A 7,573-nucleotide genomic window follows, 5' to 3' on the forward strand; every position below is an offset into this window, starting at 1 on the left:
TCTAGCAAATGAAAATCATTTGCTTAGAATGCTACATGTAGCTTCAGATTTGAAAGTCAAATGTTAAAGATAATGTTACTATATACATGTATAGAAAAAAATAATGCGCATGTCAATGATTTTTTAAAATAAATTCTTCACTTGGATATATACGACAACATTTTAAATACTTTAATATATAAAAACTTATTACCGGTTAGCTTGTAATAATAATTTGGTGAAAAGCCCTAATTAATGTTACACTGTTGACCCTTAACATCACTGGCGAGTCTTAGAAGGACGAAACAACTGTATGATGGTATTTCACATAATCATGAAGGTGATATTGTTTAACACCCCAGGAACCCCCGGTTTCCTCCCATAGGAAGACCATCCGCGCGCTTCGAACTATCCGGGCCAACAAACGTGGTAAATTTAAGTTGATATAGCTTGTTTCGCAAACGTTGTAAAATAAATAAAGTTTTATAAAACTTACATAAAAATGTTTCCCCCTTTCCAAGAAAATAGCTTTTTAATGTAAGAAAGAAATAATAATAGCATGTGCTATACTGGTTTCTACAGACATCCACAATCCAAGGGACACAACTTGTGGAGTCAGGTAGCCTGTGTGATCATTATTAGAGATATGTTGTTGTTGTTTTTCTCTCATGAAAAACTAAACCGATATCATCATCATCATCATCATCATCATCATGCCAGGTGAGGAGGCCACAGTACCCGACCGCTCAGTCGGTCCGGGCATTTGGCCTCTTGTTATGAAGTTTTTAAATAGCATTTTACCTCTGTGACCTTGAAAGTACACCAAAGTAATTAATTTGAATATCTTTGGTAGACCTTCATCCCAACATGAAACTGGCCCAATATCATGACTATCAAATGGGATTCAAAGATTTTAACACATTTGTTCCGTGTCAATAGGTCTGCATGAAAGCTGGGTCCACGTCCCGAGACTGGGTACACTGGTGCTCTGCCCAAATCGATTGTTTCGGGGGTATGATTGGTGTTCGCTGGGTATTAGTGTAGCAGAAGGCTTTCACAGCAGCTCCAATTTGAGCCTACCGGTTTGCCGTGGGTTGCATCTCGTAATCTGGGGAAAGCTGATCCTGGTGGTTGAAACACACCACTTTGGCTTCGGACTCCAGATAGACAATAGATAGTACGGGGCCTGTATTATCAATCGGCTGGTCACGCCGAGCCCGGCATATTTAATATCTAGAGGGCTGTGGCTTAGGGTCAATCGCGAGAGAATAACAATTTTCGCACAAACAGTAACCCTGACATTTCGGCGCTTGAGAGCCGCGCCTCAAGCAGTGTCTCCTTGTGGGCTCCGAGGAGGGTGGGGGGCACGAGTAATGAATCAAATATCTAACATTTCTAAAATAAACCCCAAACCCCAAAATGAGAAAAACCTAAACAACAAAACTCCGATATGACTTTCCATCAGTATCTCCTTATATCAGCGAAGGGGACTGGGAAAAATATCATCCTTATCTCCCATCATCATCCAGAAAACTATCAAAGGATGCATTGGTACTGGCAAATCCGGCAAGCCCTTGAGATCGGGAGACCTTCTTGTTGAGGTCTTCCGCAAGCAGCAGGTGGATAATCTCCTGAAATTGTCAGAATTCTCTGGGAACAGTGTCCATGTTAGGGCCTATCAGTCCCTTAACTTCAGCAAGGGGGTAATCAGATGCCCTGGCTTACAGAACGGCACTGACGCAGATATTCTGCAATGTTTCAAGTCAGAGAATATCCCGATCTCAGAGGTGAGGCGGATCAAAATAAAACGCTAAACAGTACAAACAAATACGTTCGTCCTCACGTTCGCCCTCACGTTCGCAGTGCCAAACCTTCCTCCATCGGTTATGGTAAGTTACATGAGATGTAACGTCTCGACCTACATACCGAATCATAAGGACAGATGCAGGCGGAGGGAGGTTTGTTAACACTGCGGACGAGAGGGCCATAACGACGCTAATAGCTGAAATATCACCGGCAAACGATGTGCAAATTGCAAGGGCAACCATGCGGCGTCCTCTCGAAGAAGGAAAGTGAAGTTCTGCGGGTAAAGTATACCCATAACATTTCCTTCCCTGACGCCAGGAGGGTGGTCGAGAGTAATGACCCCGCTGCGTTGTCCTATGTATCTGTAACAAAATAAAAAACGCAACAAAACACAATAAAAGTTAGCGATTCAAAGGTACAAGCCTTCTTTGAAAAGCCAGCATTCTGTACGGAGGTACCACCTTTGGTGGACGAAGGGAATGACAAGATTCTATTCGGTTTGGCATTCCGTTTCAAGTCAGGTAGGGTAGCGTCTAAGAGCACCTCACTATCAGTTAGACCTTCCCAGCCTGACGAAATATGCCAGCACCTCCAGTACATAGTCCTGCACGCCAAATCACACAAACATCGAAGCCGAGGGTCGCCAACCACAGACGGACTGTATCGCAGCCGTCAGACCTTAATGAGATTGCTTGTAAAACCAATAAACGACCAGCAAACACACCACCTCAAGACGAAAAACGAAGGTAAAACTGCTCAAATTACTTCCTTAAACACAGATGTGAGAGGAAGACGTATTTGAGGTATTTATAGATAAAAACAACGCGTGTCTTTTTAACAATAATACTCCAACATATCTACACCCTGCAACAGGCTCTCGTACCCACATCGACCTATCATTATGCCAATCATCCATTTTACTCGATTATGACTGGAGGGTAAATGATGATCTATGTGGGAGTGACCACTTCCCTATTTTTCTTAAGAATATTGGGACCCCTCTTGATAAACCACTTCCTCGATGGAATATGCACAAAGCAGATTGGGCCAAATTCCAACACCTGTGGAACGAGGAGCTTACTGTATAAAAATACTAACCTCGATGACCCAATTAAAACATTCACTGAAACAATTTCTTCTATTGCCACAAAAACGATGCCAAAGTCCGTTCCAAAACCTACCAAGTTCCTTTTATCTGAAGAATCTTTTTATCAATAGATCCGGCCGAAAGGCAGCTCTAAGACGATTTTTGACTTCTACAACTGAAAATTACAATAATTTTAAAATTTGGAGTGCGCAGGCTCGGCGATCTATTAGGTCCGACAAAAAGAATAGCTGGAAGGAATACATTTCTAAAATATCTTCAAACACATCATCTAAAAAGATATGGGATCAGATACGAAAAATAAGTGGTAAACGAAAAACAGCACCAGCATCCCATCATATCAACAATAACCAAATTTTCTCTTCTATATCTGAAATTGCAAATGCATTTGCCAAAAATATAGCCCAGAACTCATCCGCCAAAAATCACTCCTAAAAAATTCCAAACTTTCAAAAGAGAGAAAGAAAAGAAACGCCTTAACTTTAAAACATCTTACAAAGAAAGTTATTAAAGATTCTTTGATGGTGTGTACATGGTGTGTACATGGTGTGTTTTTTTTTATTATTATTGTATCATTACTGAATATATTTGGATGATATTTTTTTCCCCTATCACAGACGGTGCTTGCGTGAACACCGTTAAAACAAGAACACCGTACGCCATATCCTGATCCAAATCAGTACCTTGTTTTGTCCTTTGAGAGATATCATTCCATTCCCGAATTTAGGACCAGCGTAAGTTATATGGGACGTTGACGCGCTTTCTAACCCTCCTGTCTAGCTCGTCCCACAAATGCTCGATTGGGACCATATCTGTACTATATGGTATTCAAGAGCTGGAACTTCGTTTTGAGCCAGCAAGTCACAACAAACCCTAGTAACATGGGGCCTCGTGTTGTCCTGCTGCAGAGTAAGGCTACGTCTATAGATCAGAGGATGAACGTATGCTCGCAAGACCTGATCCCAATATCTTACTGCTTTAAGATTATCCTGGATATGGATAACTTCGACAGATTTTTTCACGCCCTGAGCTATCCCTGCCAATACCATAAAAGACCCTCCCCGAATCAGTCGTTTTCCGTTGCACAAGCGTAAGGATACGTTGTCGTCCAACTGGCCTGTAAAGTGTAAAGCGAGACTCATCAGTGAACATCACGCGTCACCAATGTAACCTCTGTTGACATGAGCTCTGGATTTCTAGATGGCTATAGATCCTGAGAGTAGAAAATATACAGCTTTCAACACTTTTTTTGGAACGTACAAATGTTCTTCCGATGGGTATTATTACAGCACATAACCGCTTTCAATTATTGATGGACACAGTTTTGAAAGAATTTACTTTAAAATCTGTTTTGTGCTATTTGGACGACGTCATTATTTAAACGATATACAAAAAGTCTTTACAAGATTTTTGAAGGCTGGGTTGAAAAGGTGCCTGTTTTCTCGCAGAAAGATTGTTTTCTTGAAATTCTCGCACGAAGAATATGTCCATCACCTAGATGATTTACAGTGACCGGCGATAACACGAGCTATAGGGGGTTGTTTAATCGGTTTCGTAAGTATATCCCTAGATTTAGTGACCTAGCCTAACCTTGTTAACAATTTATTTAAGAAAGGAACGCGCTTTCAGAGGCACGCGATACATCAAACCGCATTAAAGAAGCTAATGTTTCTGTTATTGATTTCTAAAGCATTAGCTCTCCCAAATTTCGGCTTGCCACTCCAGTTGCTGTTGATACATTGAGCCTCGGAACTGGTTTCATGCTTTACCAAAATACATGACAACAATGATGCACGTGTTGTATTGTTCGGTTCAAAAGGCATCAATAAACAACAACAGTGCTATCGTTACTTCAATGTCTCATCTGTTGATGTTGTTGTTTTGGTGCGTCATCTGTTGATGTTGTTTTGGTGTCTCATCTGTTGATGTTGTTGTTTTGGTGTGTCATCTGTTGATGTTGTTTTGGTGTGTCATCTGTTGATGTTGTTTTAATGTCTCATCTGTTGATGTTGTTGTTCTGGTGTTTAATCTATTGATATTGTTGTTTGTGTGTCTCATCTGTTGATAATGTTGTCTTGGTGTCTCATCTGTTGATGTTGTTTTGGTGTCTCATCTATTGATATTGTTGTCTCATCTATTGATGTTGTTGTTTGGGTGTCTCATCTGTTGATGTTGTTTTGGTGTCTCATCTATTGATGTTGTTGTTTGGGTGTCTCATTTATTGATGTTGTTGTTTGGGTGTCTCATCTGTTGATGCTGTTGTTTGGGTGTCTCCTCTATTGATATTGTTGTTTGGGTGTCTCATCTATTGATGTTGTTGTTTGGGTGTCTCATCTGTTGATATTGTTGTTTGGGTGTCTCCTCTATTGATATTGTTGTTTGGGTGTCTCATCTGTTGATATTTTTTTTTAGTGTCTCATCTGTTGATGTTGTTGTTTGGGTGTCTCATCTATTGATATTGTTGTTTGGGTGTCTCATCTATTGATGTTGTTGTTTGGGTGTCTCATCTGTTGATATTGTTGTTTGGGTGCCTCATCTATTGATGTTGTTGTTTGGGTGTCTCATCTGTTGATATTGTTGTTTGGGTGCCTCATCTGTTGATATTGTTGTTTGGGTGTCTCCTCTATTGATATTGTTGTTTGGGTGTCTCCTCTATTGATATTGTTGTTTGGGTGCCTCATCTGTTGATATTGTTGTTTGGGTGTCTCCTCTATTGATATTGTTGTTTGGGTGTCTCCTCTATTGATATTGTTGTTTGGGTGTCTCATCTGTTGATGTTGTTACTTGGGTGTTTTTTTTCAGTTACTGTCGCAATCATCTTGTATCATTTTTTACTTCACTCAAAAAATAACTTTATTTTGCAAACCAAGTGATTAAAAAAACAGGATATGTAGAAAATCAATGGCTACCATCATTAACAAACTAAACAAATCATTTTTATGTAACATCAGCCAGCTTTATTGTTTTAGCAAGCATAACAATATCAAGTAATAACATTTGTCAAGGCCAAACAAACAAATATTTGATGATAAATGATTGGTATGAGCTTTCATCACGTGTTGGAGGGGGCAGATAGGGGGGTTTTATTATTGGTTCTTGGAGCAACTGAATGTTATGCATGAGACCATTACCAAATATGTGTACGATTTATATTTTCTTGTTGTTGGCAACCTTCATAAACTTGATATCTATTACTACTCTCAAAGTTTTCATTACAGTTCATGCAAGCAATGCTAAAATTTCTCAATTTCCCATGGTAGCCTAAATCTAGCAGTACAGTATGTATGTAACAAAGGGATCTTGGTACCCACCATTGAATGATCCTGATGGGGTCTATATAAATTCTTCTGGAGAAATAGCAATCTTCAAGTGCCAAATGAATGGCCCTGATAAAGGACAAAGGTGAACCTATACATTGCACATAACAAATATCAGAAATATCCTTCCTATACTTCTATAGAAATAGCAATAACAAACTTTAACTGCCAAAATTCAACATGGGCGCCAGTCAGTCATTTTGTTTCCTCAATCAGATTCAAAATTGAATGGGCACATGTGGGAAAAGGGAATATCTACCAATCAAGTTGAGAAATACAAATGTATGGTACATTACTTCTCAAGAAATAGCGCTAACAAAGTTCAAATATCATAATCCACAATGCCTGCCTGCTGGCCATTTTGTATGTCTAATCAGTCTCAAAATCAAATAGACATAACAAGTGGCTGAAAGGAATCTACGTATCAAGTTTCAGAGAAATCCTTCCTGTAACGCAGGAGGAGATAAGGTCGTTAGGCACCTAAAGTTGTCATACTTAATTACCGCGAGATTTTTTTTTTCCTTTTCATGTTCAAAAAGTACTGGGGTGGAGAACTTTGAATCATCTTTGGTATAAACATTACTTGCTTGCTGTCATATTGATTGTATTCATTCAAAAACCTACCTTGTAAGGTACACACAGGAAGTGCTTTAGTCACTGTGTGGACGATAGGATCTGTGAAATAGACATGAATATGGCAAACTATTATCACACACAGTCCACCGTTTCTGGAAGGTTTGCCACGTGTTTATCCTGAAGAAGAATGTTTCATCTATGAGTTAAGAGTTGTCTTTCTTACTACATTACATGCATGTATCAAGTTACAACGATGTATTCAAGACTTACAATATTAGGTGCTAGGTGACAACATAGGGCAACTTAATGTCAAAAGTTAAGCAAAAATACGACCAAGTTCAACCCAATAAATGGAAAATCGATAACATTTATATCTGACACAGGTACTGGTATTGAAAATAAAGAACAAATTTGATAATTCACTAAGTCTAATGTTTACCATGTGTAGGGAATTACTCGACAGGTATTGAAAATAAAGAACAAATCATTGGAAATTCGACCACTATTGACGACCCTATGTCAAGAAATAGTGACAACAAACTTCAACTTTCAAAATATAAAATGGCTGTCTGTCAGCCATTTTATATACTTCAGTATATTGTATCTTACAAAAAATTCCAAACAAGCAGTGACATACAATGTACAATATACATTTGTACCAAGGTACACGTACAACTGTCCAGTTTATCACAGTGACATACATCTCTACAATGTACAATATACGTTTGTACATGTACCAAGGTACACGTACAACTGTCCAGTTTATCACAGTGACATACATCTCTACAAT

The sequence above is a fragment of the Pecten maximus genome, chromosome 7, assembly GCF_902652985.1.
Source record: "Pecten maximus chromosome 7, xPecMax1.1, whole genome shotgun sequence".
Classification (NCBI taxonomy): domain Eukaryota; kingdom Metazoa; phylum Mollusca; class Bivalvia; order Pectinida; family Pectinidae; genus Pecten; species Pecten maximus.